A 16,112-nucleotide genomic window follows, 5' to 3' on the forward strand; every position below is an offset into this window, starting at 1 on the left:
TCTTCTTCAATTACATTCATCAAGGGCCTCTCTTCTTTCTTCTCCTTTTCTCTACCTTATCAGCTTCCCAGCAGATTCTACCAATCCTCCAAGCTCTTACTTGGCCTTCTTTGAACCCATCCCATGCCCTGCTGTTAGGCACCATATTCTGTGCACTATCATACACATTGAAGAAATTGTCTGTTTATGTACTCCCTAAAGACCAAGAGCTTCTTGTGGACAGTTCCATGTCAGATTTACCTTGGGTGTATGAATGTTAGATTAGAGAAACACTGCTTAGAATACAGTTGGTTTTTAATAAATTATTTTAAAAGAATAAATGATAAGAACTCAGCTTTGGGAAGAGTATTGTGAGATCTGAGTTTAAAGTAATTGTCAAAATTTCAATTGGGAGATGCACAGAAGGGATAGAGGAGGTAATTTCATTAGCTCAGGCAATACCCAAGGGAAACCTGAACTTGAGAAGTGGCAGCTTATACTCTGGGCGTGCCAGTTTCCTCATCTACAAAAGAGGGGTTTTAAATAGCGTCTATATCATAGGATGGTCATGAAGGTATACTGTACTAAGAACTCCACATATGATTATTTTTAAATATTAGCATTGGTCTTGGACAGTGGTGAAGAGCACAGCTCTGGGCTCCGTTGCCAGGATTGACTCTTAGTTTCCAGAGTTCCTTGCTGGTTGAATCCCAGTAAATTTCCCAATGTCTTCATGCCTCAGTTTTTACATTTTTACAGTGGAAATAATAATAGCATTTAATTCGTATGTTGCTATAAGATTTGTATGAATTGATGATTGATGTGATTAGACCTGGCATGTAGCAGCATCTTATTAAACATTAATTTAAAACACATACACAAGAGTGGAAAGAAAAATTGTGGAAACAGAACTGACACAAATTTATAGCTAAGTGAAATGTGTGTGTATGGATGTGTGCCTGTTGGCTTGGGAGATGGATGAAGTGGGAGAAATCATCTGAGATACATTTGGTTTGGGGACTGAATGACCTTACAGATAAATGATACCTTGAATCAAGATTGGGAGCAGAATAAATTTTTTTTCTTAATTTCTAATTTTATTACTTTTTAAATTACAAAAGCTGTACGAATTAGTTGGAAATAAATATACAAAAGCAGTAAGAAAGTAAAAATAGAAATTCTCTCCACCCACTCTTGGGGTAATCTCTTTTTACCTTTCTTCCAGTTTTTCTGAGATATAATTGACATACAGTATGATATAAGTTTAAAATATACAATAAAATAATTTGATTTATATACATCATAATGATCACAATAAGTTTAGTGAGTATCCATCATCTCATGTAGATACAAAGTTAAATAAATAGAAAAAAAATTTTTTTCCTTGTGATGAAAACTCTTAAGAATTTACTTTCTTAAAAACATTCATATATAACATATTGTTGTTGTTAATAGTTGCTAAGTCATGTCTGACTCTTTTCCAATCCCATGGAGTGTATAGCCCACCAGGCTCCTCTGTTCATGGGATTTCTAAGGCAAGAATACTGGAGTGAGTTGCCATTTCCTTCTCCAGAGCAGAATAGAATAACTTGGAGCAGTTGGGCCAATATTTAATTCAAGTTTGCATCTGGTCAGTTTGAAATGGTGATGGACATCTAGGCATAAGGAAGTTGGGATTTCAGATGTAGAATTTATGATTTAAGAGTTATTAGCACATAAGTATTAAAAATAATAGTACTCAATATTTACTGAAAACTGTGAACTCCATACTAAATATTTTATATGCCTTTTCTTACTTACTGGTCTCAGCATCCCTAAGAAGAAGGTACTATGATCAACTTCCTTTCAGAGATGGGGAAATAAGGCCCAGAACTGAGAGGTAACTTGCCCAGTCACCTGATTAAGTGATGAGCAAGGATTGGACTCCAGGCCGTTTTATTCTGGAGTCTACACACATTAATTCTTTTTTGGACCATCTCCAAGGTGAAGGCAGAAACTAGGAGATTGAGCAAGAGAATATGATGAGAAAGGGGATGTGTCCAGTAGGAATGTTTTTGATCTAACCATACACTTCTTTTATTCCACTTCTTATTGCCAGTAGTTCTCTCTTTGTAGAATAAAATATTAATAGGAAGAACTCAATAGATGTTGAGTGAGTGAATGAATAATTGGAGGTTAGAGGTTCAGGCTTTGCAGTGAGGAAGACTCACTGGATGAGGCTGTCCAACTTCGAGGTACTCAAATCCCCATCCCACAAAAGAAAACCAGCTGCATCAGAACCCCCTGGGGTGGTTTCTTAAAAACAGACTCTCAGTTCCCAGCCCTGACTCACTGCAAAGTGAATCGAGGTCAACGTGGCATGCTATGTCCTGAATCAATGCCTGGGAGATTCGGATGGACAGCCACTTTGCTACCCACTACATTGACCAACCAAATTTGCCTGGGATTGAAATGTGATATTTGCGTTACGTAAAGTGCAGCCATAAAGGAATGAGATTGGTTTTCTTGTGTGAATCCTCAAGCAGCTCTGAAGGTGATTTTAAAAGAGGAATTCCCCAAATGTTTAGAGCAGTCACAGGATCGCTGAGGTAATTACATCGTCTCCCCAAGTGACTATTTTGTAGGGAAATGCTCATTTGGATTTGCAGTTTCTGGTGTGCTTAATAAATACCAATTTCATTACTAAAAGAGCATCCCTTCATAAATGTGGATAAAACGGAAAACATAGAGGAACAGAGCATTCATCCGGCATTATTACTATGTATATTCTTCACATCATCGTTGCTCTCTGTGTTTGGAGAGGAATCGGTCAACTGGATCATTTTCTGAGCTCCATGGACCAGCATCGTCCCTGCTTATATTTGAATTGTTCACAGCACTTTGACCTTTACCAGAGAGCAGCTCTACATCGGTGTCAAGCATTGTTATCATATAGTAGAGCTTTTGTGAAATGGTCGGGGAGGAGACCCAGTACACCTGTGCAATAGGCTAACTGCCATTAGAATTCTATAGAACATTCCTCAGAATATGATGTGAGCTGTGGTGATGCTGAATCCGGGCAGTGGTTAACATCGTTATATCAGGGGTCTCCTGAATTTTTATATCTTAGCTTGGTCTGGTTTGGAAGATGGAAAAGAATTTCTTGTCCTGATATTGAATACATTAGACCTCTGCGCTATTAATTCATGGCTATCCACAGGTCTAGTAGATTTCACAGATACAGCTGGAAACAGCCACCATATATACTTTATCTCACAGTAGTTACGCAGAAAATGAAAAAGAATCAATTCCAGTATAACAATCTTTTGGCTTAACTATTTTTTTCTACCCTGCATACAGGTCTAATTGCTTTAATTCTCGTTTTATCTTTCTATAAGGTAGGAATCATATCCACTTCATTAGATCATTGTAAGCGATAACTAGAATTAGAATTGATTTCCTTAAAGGGGCAATACCTGTGGAGAAGCTTCCTTCATTTGAATTCTTCCAGGCATTTTTTTCTTTTGGGGCCTTCATTCATTCCTTTAATACATATTTATTGAACATCTACTGTGGGCCAGTGATGCTTCTAGGTGCTGGAGATTTCACTGGGAAAAATTAGCCAGAAAATGCCATGTTCCCAAACAGAGGGCAAGGCAAACAGTCAAGGAAATAATGTCTAGTACAAGGTATATTAGAAGGCATTAAGGGGTTCAGAGAAAACAGAGCAGGAAAAGCAGGTGAGGATAGGGAGCAGGTGTTGATTTGGTTTTTTAAAAATTTTAATTTTATTGGGGTACAGTAGATTTACAATGTTCTGTTAGTTTCAGGTATACGGCAAAGTGATTCATTATACATATATATATATATTCATTCATTTTAGATACTTTTATCATATAGATATGATACTTTTATCATATCCCAGAGTATTGAGTAGAGTTCCCTGAGCTGTACAGTAGGTCCTTGTTGGTTATCGCTCTTATATATAGTAGTCTGTGTATGTTCATCTCAAGCTCCTGATTTATCCCTCCTCCCCACATTTCCTCTTTGGTAACCACTGATTTATCCCTCCTCCCCGAATTTCCTCTTTGGTAACTATAACTTTGTTTTTGATATCTATCAGTCTCTTTCTATTTTGCAAATAAGTTCATTTGTTTCATCTTTTCTAAAAAGTAGATTCCACATGTGAGTGATACCATATGATGTTTGTTTTTCTCCATCTGACTTAGAGGAGAGGATGACACTTCAACAAAATCTTGAGCGAAGTGAGGAAAGCCCCGGCAGCTTTTATGGAATCGCGTTCCATGGGACATTAGTCCTGACAAAGGCTGAACTTAAAAAGGGTTTTGCTGTTTCATACGTTTGGAAGTAAATTTTAGAGATTTATAATGCTTGTTAACACATTAAATAATTTAAAAAGGCCTGCTGGGAAGAAATCTGTTTAACTCAAACATGCGTGTGTGTTGAGTTGCTTCAATCATGTCTGACTCTTTGCAACCCCATGGACTGTGGCCTGCCAGGCTCCCCTGTCCTTGGGGATTCTCTAGGCAAGAATACTGGAGTGGGTTGCCATGCCCTCCTCCAGGGGATCTTCCTCATCCAGGGATCGAACTCATCCTTATCCTGCATTGGAAGGTGGGTCCTTTACCGGTAGCGCCACCTGGGAAGCCCTAACAAACGTATTTAAAAGTATTTTTCTTTCTCCCTCCTTCCCTTCCTCTATCCTTCCCTCCCCCTCTCTTCCCCTTCCTCCCTTACCTTTCCTAATAAGCAGAGCAACTACAATGGGTCTGAACCAACCTTCAAACGTGCGGGCAGCCCTGCATGATCAGTGCTGATGATCAGCCCTGATGGTCAGTGGAGCTTCTGAGGCAGAGGAGTCCAGGACAAACGCCTCCATTCTGGAGACCCGGACCTAAATAGGAGACCTCCATCTGCCACTTTGTCTCTGAGCGAAAGAACTTTCCTCATGTTGGGTTTCATCATCTTGAAATTGGGCATCGTAATCATGCCAACTGGGCAGGGTTGTTGTGAAGAGGAAATGAAATACAGTGTTAAAGGACTTGCTAAATTGTAAAGTCCTACAAATACGAGTGTCCTAGGGGCTTTTTTGTTCACTTTTATGGAACCTGGGCTGAGTCAGTCCCCGGTCATTACCCTGCCTGCGGTTCATGGATACAGAGCTTGCCAAAGGAGCGTCGCAGAAGGACGGAGCGATCTGAGTCTGTGAGAGAGTGAAGAATGGCACCCTGGACCAGAATTCAAACCCTGGGCCTGACTAGCATCAGGCTCCAGTTAGCTAAATTAACTGGTCACAGGCCCATTTCTCCACATGAGCCAGGGTTCCCCAACTTGGGTACACATTGGAATCACTTGGGGGTTTTAAAAACATACTATCACCTGGCTTCTACTCTTGCACATCCTGCATCCTGACTTCTTTACTGCCGGGTGTGTCTTGAAAGTGAAAATGTTAGTTGCTAAGTCGTGTCTGACTCTTTGCAGCCCCATGGACTACAGCCCACAAGGCTCCTCTGTCCATGGGATTCTCCAGGCAAGAATACTAGAGTGGGTTGCTATTTTCCTCCTCTAGGGGATCTTCCCAACCCAGGGATCGAATCCCGGTCTCCATCATTGCAGGCTGATTTTTTACTGTCTGAGCCACTAAGGAAGTCTGAGCATTGAGATAGCTTTTAAAAGCTTTTCAAATGGTTCCAGTATATGGTAAAGTCTGGAGCTCACTGATTTAAGCTAATCCTTGTGATCTTGTTTTTTAGCAGCCTGGCCAAGAGAAAAGCTTCCAAGTAGACTGTTGTTACAAATCAATGAATTAGATTCTTTTTTTCTTCTGGGAAGGTAAAGAAGTAGGAAGGAAGAAAGGCAGCAGCTGGGGGGGTGGGGGGCGGGCGGTGTGCGGGGACAGAGGAGAATTTGCTTTTATCAGCTGCCTATTTGGACAAGGCATATGCCTTCATATGCATTTCATCTTCCTAATAATTCCAATACTTAAATAGTATCCCATTTTAAAGATGCAATCATTTGATCATAAAGAGTTTAATATATTTCCTAAGGACTTTGAAACAGGACATCAGTCCCATTTTTCTTGGTCCTTTCCACCACGCCATGACAGCCACTCAACTTTCCTTTAGGTTCCCAATGCCTTCTCCCGCCCTCTTCTTCCTCTCCTTAGCTTTCTGGTAAAATCTGGTTTGCAGCATTTATTTTATTTTTTGGTATTTAAAATGCCATATTTTCTTATTAAAAAAAAATAACCCTAAAGAAAAGATAACATATTTAGGCTTACTAGATCTGGGTATCTGACATGTGAGGATTCATTATCCAATTTCTTTATATTTGAAATGTCCCATTAAAAACAAAATTTTAACAAAGAATAAAAGTACATCGATGGCAGATGAAATCAGTGTTATATGTTTTGGAGAGAGGGGCAGTTTTGTATTTTATGTTTTCATATGATTAGGAAGTGACATACTTTATTCCCTTGTACTAACTGTACAGTAAGGTAGCTTAATAAACAGTAAATGGAGGAGTTTTCTGAGAGAGACCCCTTCAGGCAAGAATACAGAGTGGGTTGCCGTTTCCTGCTCCAGGGGATCTTCCTGACCCAGGGATCAAACCTGCGTCTCTTGTGCCTCCTGCAGTGGCAGGTGGACTCTTTAGCACTAGCGCCGCCAGGGAAGCCCCTCTAGGCACCGCACCTGTGCTCTATAGCTTAGGGCCTCTCAGGAAGGCTGGCCCTGCTGTTGCTATTTCCCAGATAAGCTCAAGCCTTCGTGGAATGGGAACAGATGCAGGCAAATGCTCTCCCTTGATCCCGGTTTATTCATTGAACATTTATGGAGCACCTATTGTGTGCGAGGCACTAGGAATTAAAAACAGAGCTAAGACACCTGTGACACTAAAGGCAGTTACAGTTGAGCATCAAAGACAGACATAGTAAGGATAATTGAAGTATGATAAATACGGTCAGAGAAGTGTGTTGATGGAGGTAGAGAAGAAGGCATGATGGACCACGCTAGACTGTTACTCAGAGGGTAGGGGGCTTGCATTTTGGCATCGAGGTGACTTTTTTTTTTGGAATTTATTTATTTTTAATCGAAGGATAATTGCTTTACCATATTGGCTTGATTTCTGCATTTCTACATCAACATGAATTAGCCATAGGTGTACATATGTCCCCTCCCTCGTGAACCTCCTTCCCACCTCCCACCCTTTCCCACCCCTCTAGGTTGTTACAGAGCCCCAGTTTGAGTTCCTTGAGTCATACAGCAAATTCCCATTGGCTATTTACATACGGTAGTCTATATGCTTCTATGCTATTCTCTCCAATCATCTCACCCTCTCCTTCCTACCCTCCCCCACCCCCCCTCCCCCACCGCCACTGCCTTTATCCATAAGTCTGCTCTTCAAGGTGACTTCTAAAGTGTGTGGTTAGGTTCACTCATGCACCTCTCTGGAGATTACCTAACCACCAATGCTCAAAAAATTCTTCCCTGAGGATGGTAGGGAAGTTACTAAACAGGAAATCCAGGTTGAAAGAAGTTGAATGACTTGCCCAGGGTCGCAAAAGCCATATGAGGTAGAAATTCGACTCCCACTAGCGTGTTCTGACTCCAAGTTTAGTGTTCTTTCCATGACACCGAGTTTCCTCTGCTGGGTCAGCATCTGGCAGGGCCGCAGAGCTGAGCGCATAGTCGGTGACTCGTAGCATCAGGTGACACCTTGATCATTTTTTCCAGTTGAACCTGGTTGCCAAGGAAAAGTTTCTCCCTTCTGAACCTGGGCAGCAAATATCTCAGATGAAAATACAGCCTTAAAATGAAAGAACTCCAGAAAACCCCAGGTGTAAAATTAAAATCTGAAAGTTATTGCCATATTCAGAAATGTATGGTACAAATACAGGTGTCTACAGATATTTAAAATCCCCAGCAGTCTTTTGCCTTGTTACATAATTTCATATTTTACAAATTAGGTTTTATTCAAACAAATGCAACTTTATGTCAGATGCTTGTAAGTCCTTTACATTGATAACCACCCCACCCCCCATCTTTATTACCAGCTTAAGTCACTGCCAATCTCCTGATGATTCCAAAACAAATTCTCTGGCTACAGATTTTTGTCTAAATCTCTGCTAAGGCTGGTGGAATCCAGCTGTTGTACAAGTCTTGAAGCTTAGTATATCCCAAACCAAATTCATTATTTTCTCAGCATCACCTTTATTTGTATCTCTTTAACATCCTATCACTAATTCAGTTGCCCAAGCCAGTCAGGAAAGTCTGTCGATTCCAGCTTTCCTACTAAGTTCCCTCCCATGTCTCTTCCCCACCTCACTGCCACAGTTCTGCCCACAGCGCCCATTCCTTGGCACCTAACAGATGCCCTGCATCTTAACTGTACTCCCTGAAACAATGAGTATTTCTCCAAACTAATCCATCTTTCTTAGTACCCACAGCAGTGTCCAGCCAGCTTAAATCAAACCAGAGGGCCCTTCTTATTTTAATTCAATATTCAGATCTTTTTAAAAGGGTGGCCCATTTTCTCCATATTCAGTAAAATACCTTGGTAATAAATTTCTTTGATGATTGAAGCTTTTATTGTGTCTCAAGGCCATCATTCTGAATATTGGTGATTACTATACACTCTCCATGTTGTAGTCAGCATGACATTTGGCTGAAATGGATGTGTTATTCTCTTTTAAGTTCAGTTTTTAAAATAAACTATTCTTACGTCAGTGGTTCTTAACCTTTCTGGAGTCATGAACCCTTTTGAGAATGTGATGAGACGTATGGGTCTTTTCTGAGAGCAGTGCATAGACACACACAGGCACACACACATGTTGCCTACAACTTCAAGACTCCCTTATTCATTCATGGAGCATGAAATCTGCGTTGAGGACCTCTGCCTTATATGATATTGTGGTCTTTCATAAAAAAGGCATGGAATGCATTTCTGTTTTAAAGAAATGGTCTTATGAACTTGGTCCTGGTTGATAAATGGCTGTTCTTACTACTTGGACAATGTCTTTCAAGTATGGAGTGGATAGGGTCGTTGATCTGTATTGTCATTCTGATTATAAGCCTAACTATCTGTAGGACTTTGTGATGTCCTATAACTAGCAAGATGTAGTAGAAATCAATTTAGATCCTCAGCCAGAGGACCTAAATTCTTGTCTTTCTATGCTCTACTAAGTTTGTAAAAAAATTTTAGAGACACAACTCTAGTGTAAAATGAGGCACATCTGCCATGATTGTATTTCATTGTATTGGAAGAGTGTTTTCCTTCCTGCCATTTCACTTTCTCCTAACAAAGACCTGATGAGAAGGTTGGTGAGTTAAAATTTTTCAACGCATAGGAATAAATAAGGAAAGGAACACAGAGAGAAGCGTCTTCCAAATGAGTTACATCAGGGAATATATAAGAGGTCCCATTCTGGTTCTAGCTCCCTCCTGTCTTCACCATATACCTGTGCTCTTCAACTAACTTCATGATTTAATTCAGGATAGCAACACCTGAATCTAACTCATCAAGGCATAAATGGTTGAACCCATTTACCTCAAAAAAAGGTTGTACAACACTCTGATTGTGGTAGAAAGAAAAGTTGTAGGCAAGTATGAATAATGACTAATAACATTGTGGCTGATATGGTCGGTTACTGGTATACACAGTTATTAATCATTTTATTTCATATAAAAGGGGCCGTCTTGGAAAAGGTAGTAAGTTTGAACATATTTCGGTGTATGGATTTTTTTTCTGAGCTACCCTTAACTGTACTCAGGAATTAGAAATACAGTTGTGGTTAATTTTACCTGAGCTCCCCAGCATATTTTTGTATTTTCCAAAAATCCAGTCCTACTAGACTGCTTACTTTTCTCCTTGTGCACAAAGGAAACTGCTGTTAAGAATGATTCAGTCTTTTGCCAGATATCACCCGATCAATAGTGGATCCAAGAGAAGATCACAAGGGACTATGGTTCCCCGCTTATTTTCCTATCTTTTAAAGCAGGAAAATGAGTATCTTGACACTTAGAAAATTAAAAATACAGCAGAGAAAGGTTCATAAAAGCTAAAAAGTCATAATTGTCTAATTGCCTTACAAATATTACAATTATATATGTGTCCACTCTTTTCCCTCACTCTCATTAAGTTCTACCCCATCAGAATATGTTTCCCCAGGGACTTCTCTGGTGGGCCAATGGCTAAGACAATGTGCTCCCAATGCTAGGAGGCCCAGGTTCAATCCCTGGTCAGGACACTAGATCCCGCATGCTACAACTAAGAGTGTCTATGCTCCAACTAAAGATCCCGAGTGCCACAATGAGCACCAGGTACAACCAAATGTTTTTAGAAAATATTTACAACCAAATAAGTAAATATTTTAAAAAATATACATTTAAGAATATGCTTCTCCAATTAAATAGTTTTGCCTATGATCTTACCTGGGCTACCCTCATAGCTCAATTGGTAAAGAATCCGCCTGCAATGCAGGAGACCCCGGTTCGATTCCTGGGTTGGGAAGATCCCCTGGAGAAGGGAAAGGCTACCCACTCCAGTATTCAGGCCTGGAGAATTCCATGGAGTTGGACACAACTAAGTGACTTTCACTTAACATGATCTTACTTGTTTTTTTCAGGGCCTGTCTGAAATATGGAGAAATAAGCTTGCCTTTTGTCCAGTTAAAAGGATAAAACATTTGCTATGTTAAATGTTCGATGTCTGTCAAATTAAACATTGGCATCCAAGCTCTCCAAAGGGCACTTTTGTGTCAATGAGTGATCAGAAACTGTTTAATGAGAACCAGTTGTTGTACTTGGCACTTTGTTAGGCAAGCCAGAAAAGACAGGGAACAAAACTCAAAAACCTATAGTCCTGTTACAAAGGAATTGAGAGTGGAGAGTTAAAAGCAAACCCCTGAAATGGTTAAATAACAGTGATGTCATATGTAGAAGTGAACACCAAAGAACAGAGAGAGACGATGATCACACTCAAGAATGGTAAATAATGGTTTTGTGTGCAAAATAAAATTTTGACTTGGACTTGACCAATCACATTGAATGCTTGGGCAATGACATTGGAGTAGGAGTTAACAGAAGGTGTGCCGTGGGCAGTGGGTGTCTAGCCTGACTGCAGGACAGTTGGAATGCAAGTTGAGTAGGTAGGTGAGTAGACAGGCAACGAGCTTAATAATGGCAGCTCAAGGCACTTGAATTTGAATCCCAACTGTGTAACTTTGGGCAAATTACTTAACTTCTCTGTCCCTCTGTTTCCTTGGGGGATACAATGTGAATACCAATAACCCTTCTCTCACACTGAGGTTGAGAAGATTTAATTAGGTTTATTACTTCTAAACACACGGTTAGAACAGTGCCTTGTATATGTTCCATCCACCTTAGCGCTTTTACGCCTTTTGGTTTGATTGGGAAGTTACAAACAATTGTACAACTTCAATTGTACAATCAGTTGTAAACTGAACATGTTACAACAATATCAACTATTATATTTAGGATAAAGCCAGAAAATAAAGACTTGAAAGTAGCCTGAGAAGTTTGAACTTGAATAAACAAGAGAGACCAGTTCCCCGCCGGAACTGGATTTAGACAAGCTGGGCCTACAAGGGATCTACTCAAACCTCCAGAGAGCTTGAGTTCGTCGCCTCAATACTGGTTGCTCAATAGCTCAGCTCTGGGGGAGGAAACTGCTTGGTGACCTGCACGAGCATGTGGATTGGTGACAAAACAGCACAGAAGGCATTTGTCTGAACAAAAAAACTTGAATTTCAAGGGATTAAAGTTAGTCACATTTTGATGGTTCTTTCTCTTGGCAGTGGGTCTTTAAGGGTCTAGTTCTGAGGTTAATAAGTAAACAAGCTGGAGAACCAAGTTGGTAGATGGAATATTAATGAGTCCCTCTTGGATAGTTACTGAAAAGTCACCAAGAACATGGAGAGATGATGTCTCCTTAAGAGTTCTGAATAGCCTCTGCCTTCTTTAGAATCATCTTTGACCCTGATAACCTCTAAACACGGGACAAAACTACACTGATTCATCCTTTGGGCATTCCAAGAAGACTGATAAGCAAAGCTAGACAACTATGTCTGATTATTAAGGGTGATGAGATAGAGTTCACTTCTGGAATGTACTAAGTCAGGAGTCCTGAGACCCTCCCTAGGTTTATTTTAGTGAGGTTCTGCTCCAATGTAAATGGTCTGGTCTTTGCATAATTACAATGACTTCCCTCTGGAATTTGCTAGTGATTCTTGATCTGTGAGTTGAAATGGAAAAGCCCTAGGAATTGACTTGTAGTTTTCATTACATGGAGCCAACCTCTCAAATAGGTAAACTGTTTTTAAACCTACAGCAGCTGAAGATTATTTTGGATGAGTTCAAAAGTTTTTCTCAGATTGGGGAGAAAAACTTTTGAACTCATCCAGATTTGACACTCTCCTTCATGCTTACTATTTTGCAAACTTGGCTTCTGCTGTCATCTTTTAGGAATTTGAATCAGTGACTTCACTTATTCATGATGGTGACCAAGGTCAACAGGGGCTTTGGAGGGGGGCGGTAAAAAAAATCCTAAGCCCGTTCTACTACCCCAAGTGGGGAATTAGTGATAAAGAAGGGCAAAGTGTTTGCCAAACCTCATGCTAGATTTTTATTTTTCAGCAATGCATAGTACTGTAGTGATGAACATACACAAGACTGTGATTAATAGAAGCTACGTAAAACATACCAATGTACAAGTGATGTAAACTACAGATTACAAAAAGACATGCCCTCCGTTTTACCTGTCATGTAGACACACCATCTAAAATACATTCTCATGTTTGCAGAAACAAACACAAAGGAATATTTTTTGAGACCTTCCCTACTGATTCCAGAGAACATGAGAGAAGTGACCCATAGAGTGAATGATCAGCAATAATATCTTGGTATTAAAAAAAAAAAAAAAGTTTTTTTGCTGTTGTAGAAGAATTCAAATAAAAGGTAGTTCTCCTTTCTGCCCTTTTAAACTCCCCTTGTGGGTCAGACGTCCGGGAGCACCCCCAAATTTCCGGATGTGTCCAGAGAGCCCCTCAAATAGGGAGTTGGTCCTATTCTGTCTTTCTCTCTCTTTTTCTTCCCTGCCCCCCGCCCCCCATTTTTAAAGGGCTTTAAGGAACATCTCTGGGAGACAAAAATAGCTCCAGTTGTGAGAGGCCTACACGCTGGGAATGCAACTGAGAGATGCAAGTCAGCAAGTGCCAGCCAAGAACAGGAATGTCTGGCCCTGGGTGGATGCTCCTTGCTGTCTGGGTGCCGCTTCTCTGCCTGGGCCCGGTGGGTAGAAGGGAAAATGGTTTTTCAGGGGTGGGCGGTGGGTCGGGATGGTTTGGGGTCTGGCCTTGGAAGGAACAGAGACCCCAGCGTTCGGGGCCGAGGGGCGCTTCTTTCCCCTCCCCCCAAGTTTCCCCAAACGTCTTTTGCCCAGCCGGGGATTGGCGAAGGTCAAAAGGGAGCCGTTGGCACTGAATGTCACCCTGAAGGTAAAATGAAAGACAAAAGATGAACGCATGCTTGCTTTCCTCTCGGCAGCGGCGGCTGCGGCGGCAGTAACAGCAGCAGGATTTAAAGGGGAAAAAAAAAAAAAACCCACACACACAAAAAACCCACACGCACAGACACATAAATACACACCCAGAGGCGTCAATTATGCCAACGCAATAATGCAATCAAATCATGACAGTGCCGGGATTTTTTTTTTTTTTTTTGAGAAATCTAGATATTTATTTTGCAAAAGGGAGAGAGAGAAAGGCATGCAAACAGAAACGTGCACATACCACGTAACCACCCGAGGAGAACCTGGCAGCCTCTCTCTTCTTCTGCCAAGTTATCATTGAGAAAACAGACAGGCATCATGACGTCCTGGGTCACAGGGAGTGCGGACCGACGCTACCAAGAGCAAAGGGAGGCGCCCGGGCGCTCCGGCTAGCGGCGGGCGCCCCTCGGCCCCTGGCCGCCCGGCTCGGTGAGTGCACAGCCGCGCGGGACGCGGACCCCGGGGCCCAGACCGGCCCCGCACCCGCGGGGGCCCAGCGGGGGGCCGTGCCCTTGGCCCCGGCGCGCCGGCCGGCACCCCCTCGCCCGCCCGAGGTCGCGGGAGCCCAGTTAAAGGAGGCGTGTGTAAGATGTGCAATGTTCCTGCATGGGGGTTTTGTAGACTTTCCCAGCCAAAGCGACCGGCTTCGGCTTCTTTAAAATCCCCGACGACTCACCTGCTTAACCTGCTGCAGTTCTGACCCTGCCAAGGTAACTGGTCCAAACCCTTATCATCAACATCTGGAGACAGACATTTGCATCGGGGGCATCCTTGATTTGCAGTCCTGGTGGAAATCTCTATTGCTCCCCCCCCTTCCCCCCTTCACTTGTTTAGAGTCTCTCGGAGGAAAAAAAAAAAAAAAAAGCAACCCCTCCCTCCATAACACAACCATGAGTACTGTCCCCCTGTCGTAGACTCGCCTTACCATGACTGCAAAACTGTCAGCGCGTGTGTGCTAGAGACACTGATCAATTCTCATTTCCATGAGATTTGTTCTTTAAAACACCTCTCCCATCCCCCTTCCTGGATCGAGACTTCAGGGCTTGGGAAAGTGGCAAAGAGTAAGGGCAGAGTTAGGGCGCCGGGACCGGGGTGGGGGATGAGTAGGGGTGGGGGCCCTAGGGGGCGAGGGGATCGGGGCAGGGGGTCGTTGGGGAGAGGGTGGTGTCCGGAGTTGAGGACCGCTGTCGTGGGCTGGAAAAATCCTTCTGGTGCTTGCTGCTGCTGTAGACCTAGGTGTCTCCTTCCTGTCCTCTACGCCTCACCCTCTGTGTTTCCCCAACGCGTTCACCTTCCCGTGGGACTCTCTGAAGTTACACGGAGGTCACCCGACCGTCGTTTAAGTATTTCAAACCACCCACCCCCTTCTAGCCTTCAAGTCTCTCCGATGGATCTGCAGGCTAGACCCCCTCCCCCCCACCCCCCCAATGTTTGGTGATGAGAGTCTCAGAGACAGAGACACACAGAGGGCCAAGCTCTCCTCCTCCTGTTCCCTTCCCTGACCCCCACCCCCCCACCCCCCTTTTCAGAATCTTAATGAACATTTCTGGAAAAGTCCGGAAGGGCCTGGAGAAGTCCCTCGCGGTGCCTCGATGTTGTGGAGTGATTCTGTCTGTGTTTCTCTCTCCTGCTTGCTCGGGTGATGTTGTGAATTGCCACACGGGGCGGTTTCAGCTACGGAGGCTTGTTTGCTGTGGGTTGGTGTTGTAGGGCCAAGCACCAGTGGCCTCCCAAGAAGACACGGGCAGACACTGAAAGCACGTGATTTTTGCTACTCCAAACCAGAGGGCAATGTTGAAAATAACACCTTTTCTCTCTCTTTAAAAAAAAAGAAAAAAGAGGAAAAAAGAAAGAAATGCTCAGCATGTGAGTTAAGTGCAGCTGTTAGGGCCACGTATGACTTCCTACTCTTTTCAGAACACTCCTGCTTAATACTTTAAGTCAAGAAGCAAGAGACCTGGGGATGTTTTGAAGTGGTGCGGAGCAGCTGAATGACTTGGTCTAGTTTTGAAGAGAGACTCTCTTTTGTTTCTCACGCTGCCCAAAGTCCAAATAGGGGAGTGTGTTTGGAAAAGGCCCAAACTCAGAAGCAGCAGGCAAGAGAAAAGGGGAAGAAAAGTTCTCCAGGGGAAGGCAGGGGATGTGGTTGGGGAATGGGAAAGGGGTGTCTGGATTCTTTTTTATTTTTTCCTGTCCAGTAGGTTTGATGTTACCAAAATGAGTTAACCAACCTGAGAAACAGTTTTCTGTCCTTGTAGGGAGGAGAGGGAAATTTGAACAGTTCTCAGATCTGAGCTGAGGAATAGCTGACAGAAGAAGGTACTTGAAAATATGGATGGAGATGAAGTCACGTGATGGGGCTTCTTTTCCTTTAAATACGAAAAGAATCGAGTATATCATGAAACAGGCCTAGATGATTTCTCAAATATAGATCTGTCTGTTAAGCATGGCTTTGTTATTTTTTATTAAAACAGTTCTCATAACTCTTTCCACTCATGTTATGGAGAATTAGAAGCGTTTCTGTGGAGGATGGTATAACACAGAGAGCTGTCCATTGACTGGGGAGA

The 16,112-nt window shown here is 42.4% G+C and overlaps 1 protein-coding gene across 7 annotated transcripts in view; it reads left to right on the forward strand.

Annotated features, from left to right (window-relative positions):
- The window catches only part of ESRRG (estrogen related receptor gamma), a 695,415-nt gene that overhangs the window by 38,480 nt on the left and 640,823 nt on the right, over nucleotides 1-16,112 (forward strand). Inside the window, exon 1 of one of the 7 annotated variants that reach the window (XM_086345305.1) lies at nucleotides 13,732-13,974. The exons of 3 other annotated variants lie outside the window; for them this stretch is intronic. The gene's annotated coding sequence lies outside the window, so the exon portion shown is untranslated. Of the gene's footprint in view, nucleotides 1-13,731; nucleotides 14,256-16,112 lie in introns of those variants that run through there. 3 more of the 7 variants (XM_086345311.1, XM_086345302.1, XM_086345317.1) reach the window with 3 other exon arrangements.

This window comes from Bos grunniens, chromosome 16 (assembly GCF_055505025.1).
Source record: "Bos grunniens cultivar Pamir isolate PY7600 chromosome 16, Bosgru_T2T1.0, whole genome shotgun sequence".
Classification (NCBI taxonomy): domain Eukaryota; kingdom Metazoa; phylum Chordata; class Mammalia; order Artiodactyla; family Bovidae; genus Bos; species Bos grunniens.